Here is a 13,959-nt window from a genome sequence, read left to right as displayed (position 1 = left end):
TAGGTTTCAGGAATGGACCCAAAGGTAATTGGCCGGCTGGCTGTCCTTGGTGGACAGCGAAAAACAGGTAGAAGGAAATCGGGTATATCAATAGGTTTCAAGGGAGCAAACCTGACATATCTTGTAGGTAAACACAACAAAAAAGGCTCTCGCACCTAGTATAGGTTTGGACACACGATTCACTGGATGAGTGGAAATTATCACACTGAAAAATTCTAGACTGTGATGCATAGAAGGTCATGGAAAATACAACCTGACTTCAATACTGATTATGTTAAAATGAAATTTTATATAAAACAAACAATGTTAAAAACTTATACAAAAAAGCTAATACAGTGACTAGTGCTTCTTCAAAAGTGTTGTGTGCTAGTCACCAGATGACAAATAAAGTGCAAAATATGCAATTAGACTGTATCTCTTCCTTAGATACAAAAAAAATCTCCAAGTGTGCATGTAAACAAATATACAGTTGTACAATCTTCAACCTTCAAATTTTATTAAGCAAAAACACACAAAATATAAAGGATGATGGACAGCCTCCTTGCTGTGTGAGTGACAGCTAGGCTACGAATTAATGGGAGAGACTTGCATAAAAGACGAGGTCTTTTGTAAGGAATGCAGAGTCGACCACTGGATGAAGGAACCGAAGAAAGAAACTGGAAGGGACACTTTCTACAACTCCAGGACCATTGGTTTGTCACAGTATATTGCACGGCACATGCCAACTAGGGAACTCCTTCCCCTACAATGGACGTGGCACACAATAAAGCACTTTTTATCTTTAATATACTACAGATTCTTTTTGAGTAGGCCTCCAACCGTCTTGCACCCAACCTCCACATACACCCTGTGTCACAATGGACTAGGAACCATGATGTTGTGTATCAATAATATATTTATTATTTTATTATTCAATGTAAAGGAATATAATCAAAATACAGCAGCCACCAAAGTTGGGGCAACACAAAATGCAATAATCACTACAAAACAACCAGGTTAAGATATCCTATTCCTGTTAATTCATATGTTTAATGGCAAAACAGAAAAAGAACAATTTACCACAAAGTGATAGCATCTACAGTTAAGCACTCACCCCCAAACCTCACTTAAAGTTGATTACTTTGAGTGGAAGGCAGCGGCAAGGAGTAGGTATATAGGGGGAAATTGGATTTGGGGTGAAGCCCACCACCACAAGATGGGAAGCCAGCAAAGAAAGGGAACACCCATTTTTGGAGCAAAATGGAAGAATGGGGTTTTGATTATTTCTCACAACTGCTTGGGGACATAATAGAAGAAAATCTCTTTTTATTACACTTAGGAAATAGGCCAAGTTTTAGAGAAAACTAATCAGCACACCAGGGCAAAATAAATAAAGTATGAACATCGGTTTTTGGGAGATAGCAAATGCAAAGGGAAAATACAGTGGCAAATGGAAATTCATTTACCCTGATGCTTATAATGACAGGCAGGCTTCTGAGAAAGGGGTAATTTACAATTGGAAGATTGGTCTTCAGTGTCAAGGACAGAGGCACATAACAGGTAGACTTCTAGGCAAAGGGATTGCTCACACTAATGAAACCAGTTGGGGTTTAAACTGATAGATGCAAATAGGAATTTGTTTGGTAATGCACGCAATGCACTGACAAATTTGGTTTTTAGTTACAAGGAGAATAATTCTTTTTAGACAACACTTTAATGACTATAACAATTAAATAAAAGCACCAGGAACAAGATGGTTGATTTTAAATTGCAACAATCTTGAACCGTGAATTTCAATGGGGGAATTAATTGATTTACTTAAAAAAAAATACTAAGGAGTTACACAGAAAACTGAGAGGTTTTTCAAAGGAGATATGCTAACATATACAGGCAAACAAGAGATTCTTCTATGGGGAGATGACTGAACTACATGGGCAATTGGGGTTTTCATTGGCAAATATTGGATGTACTACTACAAAAAAAGAAGGGCTTATGCAGTTTAGGGCTGGGGTTATATACTACTTACAAAGCAAGCCTTAGTTTAGGATTCTGGAAAGCCAGCTGGATCTCTGAACCCTCTGGACAGATAGGGCATGGGATCTGGTCACTGCACTTTCTAGGATGGTAAGGTTCAGCAACCTTCTCTCCGTCCTCCTTCTCCTGTCTCCCTAGTTTTTTGTGTGTGTGTCCTTGTTCTGTCCTCCTTTATATAGCAAAAATTACATCACTAACTTTACAATCTAGGGGGAGTACTGTGTAATTACCCCTGCCACTAGAATTGGACAGTTACCATCCCTATCTCCGCCTCCAGTTGGGATTGGTTCAGGGGAGGAGAGCATCACCTAACTTATCCATTTGTCATCCTCCTTTTGTTCCCCTTAGCACTTTTTGGCAAAAACTAGTTATATATCATAACTTCATAATTCTACTTGCCACTACCATATGAAACATATATTCGGTTTTTGTTTATCATGGGGAATTAGATAAACCAATCACCAAATCTGTACGATGTAGCATGGCCATGTGGCACGTTTTTGTAATTTTCATAAAATGTACAACAGTTATGAATATTTAAATCATCAAGTATATTCCTAATTTCAATGTCCACGTTTTCATCAAATCCCATAATTGTCACATGTTCAGATCAGCCAGAAACCTAACCTAACTGGCCATTACAGTTCCCAAAGTCCCAGGTAAATCCAATTTATATCCTTAAAACTGCCTGGAAACTACATGAAAAATGGCATTTAATGGAAATAATCCTTAATCTGATGGCTGCGCAAAATGCCAAAAATGAAAACATTCTTTTAATATTAATTGGGAGTGTCTTGTTCAACACATGGGCGGGCCGCTTCATCCCCTACAGCCATCTGTCTCATTGGGCTCACCTGTGACCAGAATGTTTTTTAATAAGTCCCTTTGAAATTGGCAGTTTGCTCTTTGAAGTGGGTACTACAATGACTCATACCTTCTTGTCATGTTTCAGCCACATTTTACCTTCCTTGAAATCTCTGGGTTCATGCCATCATGTCTGCAGAATAGGGAATTTTGACATCCTCAGCAGCATCACATTTTATTGCGGGATTGTTTAGAGGGGAGAGGTGTGATATCCAGCTGGATGTGAGGCTTTCATTGTGAAGTTCCTGCCTCAGCCAGAACCAGTTTTCCTGAAGTAGTGTCTCTTCACAGGTTACATGGAGTGTTTTCGGGTGAAACCTAATATACATTTGCTTTGGTCACACCCCACATCATTTTTCCCTGACATTTTCTGTGTGAGCAGTGATATCTTTTTCCATTGTGGATTTTTAAAGCCGTTTTATTTGCAACACATGTTCAGGCCGTTTTTGCTTTTAATGTTTAAAATCCCGTCTTGCAGGTCACAGGATTCTTTGATCTCTCCCCATTGGGTGAATTTACATTGCTGCTGGTCCATTGATAATGATGGGTAGGCCCCTTTCACCATGGTTCTTTAATTTGACACAAACAAAAAGAAAAAACTAGGCCTTTTGGGTTGCAGTGTTAACATTATTGCCACTAATGTGAAATAAAAGCAAAAGCCAGGCCATTTTTGGTTGCAGTGTTTAAATGCTTGCCACTCATGTGACAGTGAAAGCAAAGCAGTGCCATTTTTGGTTGCAGTGTTTAAATGCTGCTGCTCAGATGAAAGGGACTTTGGTTTGGGGCCTTTAAATGCACCCCACAGGTTTTCCTGGTGAAGCCCTGCTGCAGTGCTGAAGCTCCTATTTCGACTTCGACTACAGAAGCCCGGAATGGATGACTTCTCCCCTTGGATTGGTGGGACCAACTGACCCAAAGACGAACTGAACTGAAACCCCTCTCTCTGCTGGCTATACTTCCATTGCTGCTGCAGGAACCGAGTGCCAAGGGACAGGAACATCAGAATCGAGTGCATAGTTTTTAAGCTGGATCTGAACTCCTGGAAGATCCTCCGTACTCCCTCAAAGCAGGGCTGACCAATCCTGAGCCACCTCAACAGAGTACTGGACTCCAGAAACAAGGAAAGCCTGAAAGGTGTCCAAGAACAGCAGTGGTGCTATTAGTAGGAAGATGAAACCGCAAAGTGCTGCGGATCTGAATTGCACCCTTTGCTGCCGCAGACCTTCAAATCATAGTGCAGGAGACGCCAGACAACCTCCCTCTTGTCCCCACAACTGAGGCCCAGGAACAACAGGATCTGCAGGAAATACAAAAGGAACAGACGCCAGCTGGAACCATTTCTTCAGTCCTAAGGTACTGTGAACCAAGGGGTACTTACCTCTTGTGTGTGTAGCTTGCTTGCTCTCAGTTGAGACTTGCACTGGCTGCCTTTGCAGAGTTACTCACAGCTTTGCCCTATACAAGCCTCCCAGTTTGTGGCCAAAGAGTGATTTCTTTTTCAACAAAACTCTATTTAAACATTGTGCTTGACTTTTACTTACCTTCAAGAAGTGCCTAAGCTACCCTAGACGTTGCTCAAGTGGCATTGTCTGTCCTGGCTCCCTGAAAGACTCTTCTCACCCTCTGACTTTGTGTTTAACTGTCTCCCCAAAAAGTCATACATACCGTACTTGTATAGCTGGGAAAGGGTTAATCTACATTGCATTGGGGGGTTCAAAAGTTCTTACTTGTTTGAGAAATGTGTTAACATGTGTTTCCTTCCCTAAACATTTCCTTTTTGCCTCAACTTCAGTATTACCATTTAAGTGTGAAAAGTGATATATTAATGTCCACAGTGTCCTAGCAATTGAAGTCACCTCAGGGTGTAGGAAAATGTATGTTCCATCCCTAAAGGGTAAATACTTACTTTATTGAAGTGAAGGAGTGTACTTTGAAGTGTGTTTTTATTTTTGCCAATTGCTCCCCTCTAAAGAAGGATTATTTTAAAACTGACTGTTAAATTAATAAATAATGATTTAATCAAGAAACCTTGAGTATAAGTGTTATTTGAATACTTGTTACTGTGAACCTCTATGTTGCAACCCTGCAGCTCATATTGACCCCTCTTGAGATAAGTCTGGCTGCTCAGTCACACTACCAACTTGTGTAGTACAGAATCTAAGTGATTTGCCCGCGGCTGTAACTACCACGGGCGAAACGTTCGCAGGAGAAAGGTGCGAACTACAAAAGGTTTGCACCTTTCTCATGCGAACACACATACATGCTCACACCCACACACACAACACACCCATAACATCCCCCCCACCCACGCCCTCAGCACACCCCCACCCACACCATAAACAAACCCCAATTACCTTCATCTTCACGCTGTGTTCCTGCAGCGCCAGTTCCCTTTCACTTCCGTGATCGGGAACCGGCGCCACAGAGTCTTTTTCTTTTTTTTTTAACAGAAGTCTGCGGCGGTGTCCCTCACATCCCCCGCTCACTATACCATGATGTGTAGTGAGCGGGGCGATGCGGAGGACACCTCTGCAGCCCCCGTTTTTATTTTTTTATAATGCTACCACCAAAGGTTCAAACTTTTTGGTGTTTGCACCTTTGGTGGTAGCATTTTTAGAACTTTTGGTCATTGCGACCATTTGTTTTCTGTAAAATCGTCCTATACCTGTAGTACAGGCCTATACCAAAGGTTGAGTTAACTATTGCCAAGAGGACAAGGCTCATGTACTCTCCCACAGGGTTACTACATACAATATTGTCTAACTGTGGGGGCCCTCCTGTGAGCTATGCTGAGCCCCGCCCCCAACCTTGGCAACAAAGCACGGCCCGCGCCACACTGTGGGCATGCCTAGACCACCATGCATGTGCAATGTGCATGATGATCATGCTGCTGCATGGAAATGCTGCGTACTGCACTAGCCAAAAGATGGAAGTATTTATTTATTCATTTATTTTAAATCTAGCATCGGCCTCATGGCAAACATAAAATATTGACCTGACAGACACCAAAAGCTGAACAGGGGGATTGGCACGAGAAGAGGCAGACCCCATTAGCAGGTTACGTAACCTGGTTTAAATTTGACAAATGGGTCTTGGTCAATTTCTTAAAGTTTTTGAGGGAATTTACTGATCTTAGGGCCAGTGGATGCCTATTCCAGGAAAAAGGTGCCTGGACATCAAAGATGGTTCCACCGAATTTGATGAGCTTGAACCTTGGTTAAACCAACTGTGCCTGGTCTTGAAACCACAGAGTGCGGCAGGGGCAGGCAACTTTGAGGCGATCAGTAAGGTATTGAAATGCCTCATGGTTCTGACATTTGTAGGTCAAGGTAAGTAGTTTCTGTCACATGATGTTGAACAGGGAGTCAGTGAAGCCCCCTCCTTGCCCCAGTGATGTGGTTTCTCCAGGATATAACATGGACCGCTCGGACAGCTCCATTTTGGGTAATCTGAATTAGTTTATGATGTACCCACCAGTAGACTGTTGCACTAGTCTATGCATGAGTTCATGAGAGCATTGGCCAGCAAGTATCGGTTGCTGATAGAAATGTAAGGACGGATGTAGTTAAGTAGTTTTGTGATGTAGCCACACGTTGCACGAATGTGGGAAACATGAGACTTTATAGTGAGTTCTGCATCATGAATTACAACCAGTGTTTTAACAGTATTGGCCACTGCAATTGTGATTCCATAGATGATAAAAGACCTATAGTCAGAGTGCAACTTTTTGAGTTGTTGAGCTGAGGCCAGGATCGGTAACTCTGTTTTAACTGTATTAAGGACATGTGAATTGTTTGTCATCCATGCCTGGATTGACTCATAGATTGTGTTGCTATCAAGTAGATCCTGAGCATAGATGCCTGATAACTCAAGGATGACCTGAGTGTCATCAGCATTGTTGGTATACTGAACACCAAGGTCATCCAAAAGCGAGAGAAGGGGCATGACAAAAATATTAAACAATGTGGGGGAGATGCAAGACCCTGTGGAACCCCACAGGTGAAAGCTGAAGGTAGGGAGCTAACGCCCTCCATTGCCACTCTGGCGGTCCAAGTTCCCAGAAAGGATATCCATTGTGTGGCAGTGTCTGTATAGTGAGCTTGTTCTTCTCGCCTTGTCACCAGTAGGGAATGTTCGGCCAGGTCAAAGGCTGATGAGAGATCTAAAAGCATAAGAAGGGCAGGCTGACTTTTTTCAATAATGCCGGTGTGAGATTGGCTTTAACAACCACTATGGCAGTTTCCGTGCCATGCTTGGCTCGAAAGCCTGACTGTCGGAGATTAAGGATATTGTTGCATTCCAGGAACTCTTGTAGTTGTATATATGCCACACGATCCATGATTTTTAACAAAAAAGGAACGTTAGTTATTGGCCGATAGTGTATGGGTATAGAGGGGTCCAGATTTTTTTTCTTCAAAAGGGGTGTAATCCAGAAACCGGAAATCCTTTATCCAAGGGTAGAAACAAGGGGGCTGCACCGGTCTCCTGAGTCCTGACTCCCAAACGCACCAGCCAACTCTGTTTGTGGCCAGTAATATTATGCACAGTTATGATACCATAAGACCACATATTCATGCTGGCTCTGCCAGTATCTCCCTATATGAGCATTTTAATCCAGAGATGCTACAGATTAAATTCACCAACAGTGCACAATTGCATTTCTTTAATTCCTGTGCCCACAATATATGCCAGTATTTAAACGTGTTCACGCTGGCTGTGCCCAAACATGTCCACTTTGTCAGCACCTATGTATATGCCGGTATTCCCATATAAGAACATGTTCATGTTTGTTTTGCGCATAATGCCAGTTTTGATACTATAAGAAAATATGTCCAGGCTGGCTCAGCCAGTGTCCCCGCGGAAGACGTACTCCTGTTGGCATTGCCATTCAAAATGACATGCCACAATAAGAAAACATGTCCAAACTGGTTGCATAAAAATCCCAGTCTACACATATAATAAGACTCATCATGTAATAACATATAATTCTTGCTTCATTATGGATGGCTGTCCATAAAATATGTCATTGCACAGTAAGAAACCGCTAAACTGACTGCACCCAAATGCCAATCTAGCCAAGTAATAACACTTATCATGCTTGCTTTATCATACACACCCATTAAACAGTGACATGCCACAGTAGGAAATGGCTAGACGGCCTGCACCCAATTGCCAGGTAATAGTTGTTCATGCTTGAAGCTTGCTTTATCATGAATGGATGGCCAGTGACGTAATTGCCATCCAGGTGTCCCGTTCCTGTAGTAAGCAGGATAGACTCTGCTTAGCTTCAAAGCGAGAAAGGGGCCAGCCTTCTCAGGCCATGTTGCCTGATAAATTAGTCAGTCTTACAAGACCACTTAGAGGAATGGGCAGGCCCTTTCCTTGCTTTGAAGTGAAGCAGGGTCAGCCCCTCTTTTGAAGTTACTGCATGGATGGGTGACCGAATGGGTGTCTGAATTATTGATTTTCTTTTTAAACGGTGTTACTGTTAGTCCTTGAAGGTTTTGCACTCAGAGATCATTGTTTTCCTTTTGCTGAATTGCATTCTGGTATTTGTAGTCTCCCAGTCAATTATACAAACTAGGTATTTTTACAGCAACGGTGGGTTTCCTATCCCTGCAGTAACTGGGACGAAACCAGCTTAGTTTCAAAGTGAGGAAGGAGTCCGCCCACTAAGGCCATGTTGCCTAATATATGGGCCCTCCATTGGATGAACACTTAGAGAAACATGGCCTAAGGGGGCTGGATCCTTCCTTGTTTCCTTGTTTCGAAATTAAGCATGTGCGGTTCTGGTTACTGCATGGATGGCAGACTGTCCATGGTCCTGAATGCTGTGTATTTTCTTAGTTTTAAATATCTTATAACACACGGCATCCACATTTTTAGAAAACAGAATAAATTAAATTTAAAGAAATCACATTTATGCTGAACACTGCGAACAGAGTACTCTGGCCTCAAGGAGTTCCCGACACAGCACTTAACCATTATGCTACAATGATGTTATTATTTAGATTTTCACAAGTTTCCTATCCAGTCTTTTATCATTGAACATATAAAATGATAGGGTGTTTAGATGCTGGGTATCGAACTCTGACAAACCAGAGTTCAAGGCTGTATGTTTTTTTAAATTTAATTAGAAGAAAATCAACGCAAGTGGGAGGTGGCGAGGTTTGTTGAGGTGCAGTTTGGTTATCTTATTTAGCATGAAGGCATTTAGACATGGCTGCAATGTCAGCCACATCCAAACATCTGTCACCTTTGCTTAAAAATTTTGTGCCGAAAAAAGGCTGCGCCAAAAGGGGTTCTGCAGCAAAATGGGCGCGCCAAATGAGCTAAAGAATTGGTTGAGACTCTCCCGGGGGCCATCCACCCAAGAATAGGTCAATGGGCAATGTTCATGCCGGTCGAGGGCCGCCCACAACCCCCCCTTGTTTTGCATATTAAGTAACTTTGGGTTTCACCCTAAGTTACCAGGGGAATACAGACATGGACCTCTTGCTCACTTTTCTTAGAGAGGCACAGCTCCACCTCACTGATGAGGCCCGACTAGGCTGAAACAGGTGTCTGGGATTGCTGTTGGTACTCTTGTTCAGAGGAGAATTGCCTATTATTTCTGTGTTGAACTGTCTCTGGGCACGGCAAAGACTGATATGCAGGGATTTCTTTCCTCTGGGAAAGGTACAGTGAGCTAAAGACTTGGTTGAGACTCTTCCAGGGGCAATCCACCCAAGAACAGGTCAATGGGCTGTGTTTTTACCAGTAAAGGGACTCCCAGAATCTCCCTTGTTTTACATATTAAGTAACTTTGTTTTTCACCCTAAGTTACCAGGGAAACCCAGACGTCGATCCTTGCTCACTGTTCTTACAGAGGCACAGCTCCACCTCACTGGTGAGGCCTGACTAGGCTGAAACAGGTGTCTGGGGTTGCTGTTGGTACTATTGTTCAGAGGAGAATTGCCTAGCATTTCGGTTCGGAACTGCCCCTGGGCAGAACAAAGACTGATATGCACAGATTTTTTTCCTATGTGAGAGGGACAGTGAGCTAAAGACTTGGTTGAGACTCTACCGTGGGCCATCCACCCAAGAACAGGTCAAAGGGCCATGATTGTGCCGGTAGAGGGACTCCTAGAACCCCCTTGTTGGCCATGCCAAATCGTCCCACGCCAAAATTATGGTGCCAAAAAGGGGTGTACCGCTTGGAGAGCGCTGCTTAACCAAAGTGTGTGCTCCATGGCAAATAATTTAATCTCACTGTGCATTGCCTAAATACATTGTGAGTTCTCAAAATTTTAAATATCTCATAACACAAGGCATCCGCATTATTTTTTTTTTAAACCATGCTACTGTCAGTCCTCAAATGTTTTGCACTCAGAGAATTATTTTTTGCCTTTTGCTGTATTGCATTCTGGTATTTGTATTCTCATAGTCAAGATGGGGGAATAATGCCATAATTGTACACTTTGCCTAACATACTTCTTTAAGGATTTATATACTTGAGTGACACTATGGTATGTGTACTTTTGAAGTTAGCTTTATAAAGCAGAGTATTGTTGAAATACAGACATGGGGGTAAGGAGGGGAAACGATGAGAGGGCAAGTAAGATGGGATGCAGCCAGTTTAGGCAGGGAAATCTCGGCACAAGGATATTTTGGCGTGAGAGGTTGCAATTGCCGTGGCATGAACCTGCAGCCACTTTGCATTTTGTACCTCTCGGCACAAGGATGTTTTGGCACGAGAGGTCGCAATTGCAATGAACCTGCATGCACTTTGCATTTTGTAATATGTACTAAATGTGGAAAAGATTTATTTACTGAAACATTATAAAACAGGATGGGACATGTATTACACTGTTGTTGCAGATATGAACATTTATTAAACACATTTATTTACTGCAACATTATAAACTGCATGCAACAATCCCTCTCAAACAACTTTACACCATGTACACACACACACGCTCACACCAAAAACACACTATGAGATGACATGCTCACCCTCACACCACACATCCCCCCTTACACTGCACATATATTCAAAAAGAGGACTACACCATCTCTGGGCAGCATTATAAAACAGAAAAAAATGAAATAAAGAAAAATCACATTTATGCTGAACGCTGCTATCAGCGCACTCTGGCCTTAAGGAGTTTGAGATGCAGTGCTTCACCAATCTGGTACAATTGTGAAAATCCAAATAATAACATAAGTTTCATACCTAGTCTTTTATCATTGAACACATACAATGATAGGCTAAGTATAAAATGTATGCCCCCATGAAACACCAAGCCATTGTGGCCTAGTGGTTAAATGCTGGGCCTTGAACTCTGGCAGACGAGGGTTTGAGGGTATATGTTTTTTATTTATTTAACTAATTTAATTTAATTAAAAGAAAAGCCTGTGTTCAATCTGTTTGCTTGTTGACTGTTAACAAAAAAAAAAACGCAAGTGGGAGGTGGCGAGGTTTGTTGCAGGGCAGTCGTGTGATCTTATTTAGCATGAAGGCATTTACATGTGGCTGCAAAGTCTGCCAAATCCAAACATCCCTCGCGCCAAAATGGCTTTCTTGCGGAAATGGGCGCTGTGGTGGAATGGGCATGCCAAATCGACCCGCGCAAAAATGATGGCCACGAAAACCACTTGGAGAACACTGCTTAACCAAAGTGTGTGCTCCGTGGCAAATAATTAACTCTCACTGCGCAATGCCTAAAACATTGGGAGTTCTCAAAGCATGCAATCTGAAAGCCCTGGCTAATAGTCTGGAAGCCTTTTAAATGGACAGTGGGCATGGCCTGACTGTGATAGTGGTCTAGAAGCATTCTAAAAATCTGTGGAATAGCAAAACCCTTGAAATTCAAGAAAAAAAACTTTAGTTTCAGGGATGTTAAGGTGAGCAATACTTTGTAATACAACCTTTAAAATTCAAGGAACAAACTTTAGTTGAAGGGACATTAAGGTGAGAACTTAATGCAACAAAAAGCCCTGAAAAGTCAGCTAAAGCCACCTGAACTATGCACCCCTTTTGCGTAGACTACGACCACAATGATGACATCACAGATCACATCATTGATGACATCACTAATTGCGTGTTGTATGGGCACGCTTACAAAATTTCAAATCACATCACTGAGGCCATCACTGCTGACAACACTAATTACATTCTGTAAAACTGATTACATCAATAACGGAAATAGACATAACATCATTTATAAGTTTTGCACATTTCTATCACGCTAGAGGGAGGAGTCCCTAGCCGGGGAACCAAAGCAGAAAACATCCTAAAATAAATGTGTTTTTACAGCCTTTCTAAAAGCCAATTAGCTGGAGATTTTTTTAATGGCCAATGGAAGTTCATTCCACAGCTTTGCAGCTGCTATGGAGAAGGCACGTCCAGCAATCCGGGCACGCTTATAGGTGGGAACCATCAGCAGGTCGGCCGAGGCAGAGCGCAGACTCCTGCTGGGGAGGTAACGAGTAAACTTGGCCTGGAGCTACTCGACCCCCTGATCGTGAAGGGCGCAGTGGACAATACACAGAGCCTTAGAGTTGACTTGTTGTGTGACCGGGAGCCACTGCAAAGATCGAAGCACCGGAGATATATAGGCTCCATAAGGTGTGGCTGTTGCCACAACAAGCTGTCAAATTTTGCAGTTGTTGCAATTGTTGGATCTGTCCTTTTCGTTGTGCCAACTAGAGAGTTACAATAATCCAGCCGGGATATCACCATGGCCACCACCAGCGATGGACATAGGGGGGCGGGAATAATAGGCAGAACTTTCTTTAGTGTTTTAAGTTGGAAATGGCTGGATTGACATACGGCTGTAACTTGCTTGTCCATGGATAGGGAAGCGGACATCAATAAACCAAGATTTTTACCTTATCCACAGGTATAGGAAGAGGACCCAAAGAGGAAGGCCAGAAAGAAGACATCCAAAGTATAGGATCAGATGGGCAGCCCGCCACCAATACCTCAGTTTTGTCTCCATTCAATTTGAGCCAATTGTGGTTCATCCATTCCCCCATAGCCGCCAGGCACTCCCGCAGGCACAACGAGATCTCCGTCTGATCAAGATCCAATCGGATCAGGATCTGAGTGTCATCGGCATACGAGTAGCATCGGACGCCGAAGGAGTGGATGAGACACACAAGGGCTCAAATATAGATGTTAAAAAGAATCAGAGACAGGGAGGAGCCTTGCGGCACTCCACAACTGAGGTTACAGGAAGCTGAAAGAAAAGGGGGCATGGAGAGGGCCTGGGAACGATCTGCCAGGAATGAAGTGAAGCAGTCAAGTACCTGTCCAGATATTCCAAATTGGGCAAGGCGGGCCAGCAGAATGGAGTGGTCAACAGTGTCGAATGCCGTTGATAGATATAACAAAATTAGGGCACCCACTCCTGCGTCAACCAGCCTGGTCATGTCATCCTGTATGGCAACCAAGACACTCTCTGGGCCTCTACCCGGCTGGAAACCTGATTGAACAGAATCAAGAAGATGAGACGATTCAAGAAAGGTAGAGAGCAAAGAGGACACCAGTGACTCTAGGAGTTTAGAAAGAAAAGGAAGGAGTGAAATAGGGTGGAAATTAGACAGTATAGCAGGATCCAAGGATGGTTTCTTCAATAAAGGGATCACCCTGGTAGCCTTCAGTTCTTGTGGAACTGACCCTGACCCTGACTGACATGAGTTGTTAATAGCTGCTGTGATCTCTGCAAGGAGATGTGGATCCAAGGATGGTTTCTTCAATAAAGGGATCACCCTGGTAGCCTTCAGTTCTTGTGGAACTGACCCTGACCCTGACTGACATGAGTTGTTAATAGCTGCTGTGATCTCTGCAAGGAGATGTGGGGAGATCTGTTTCATCACCATCAAGGGAACAGCATCAGAGAGGGAACAGGATTTAATTTTATGGATGGCACCCAGAACTGTTTCTTGGGAAAACCTGGGAAGGATAGACCAATGCACCGTGCTCGCGGGAACCACTTGTTGAATGGGGTAGTTCTCACTTGGGAAAGAGGTGTTGGCCGCCATTGATATTTTCTGGCAAATAGTGGTAATCTTCGTAATGAAGTACTAAGATAGGGC

This window comes from Ambystoma mexicanum, chromosome 5q, assembly GCF_040938575.1.
Source record: "Ambystoma mexicanum isolate Mex_15411 chromosome 5q, UKY_AmexF1_1, whole genome shotgun sequence".
Taxonomy (NCBI): domain Eukaryota; kingdom Metazoa; phylum Chordata; class Amphibia; order Caudata; family Ambystomatidae; genus Ambystoma; species Ambystoma mexicanum.
This window is presented reverse-complemented; position numbering follows the sequence as displayed.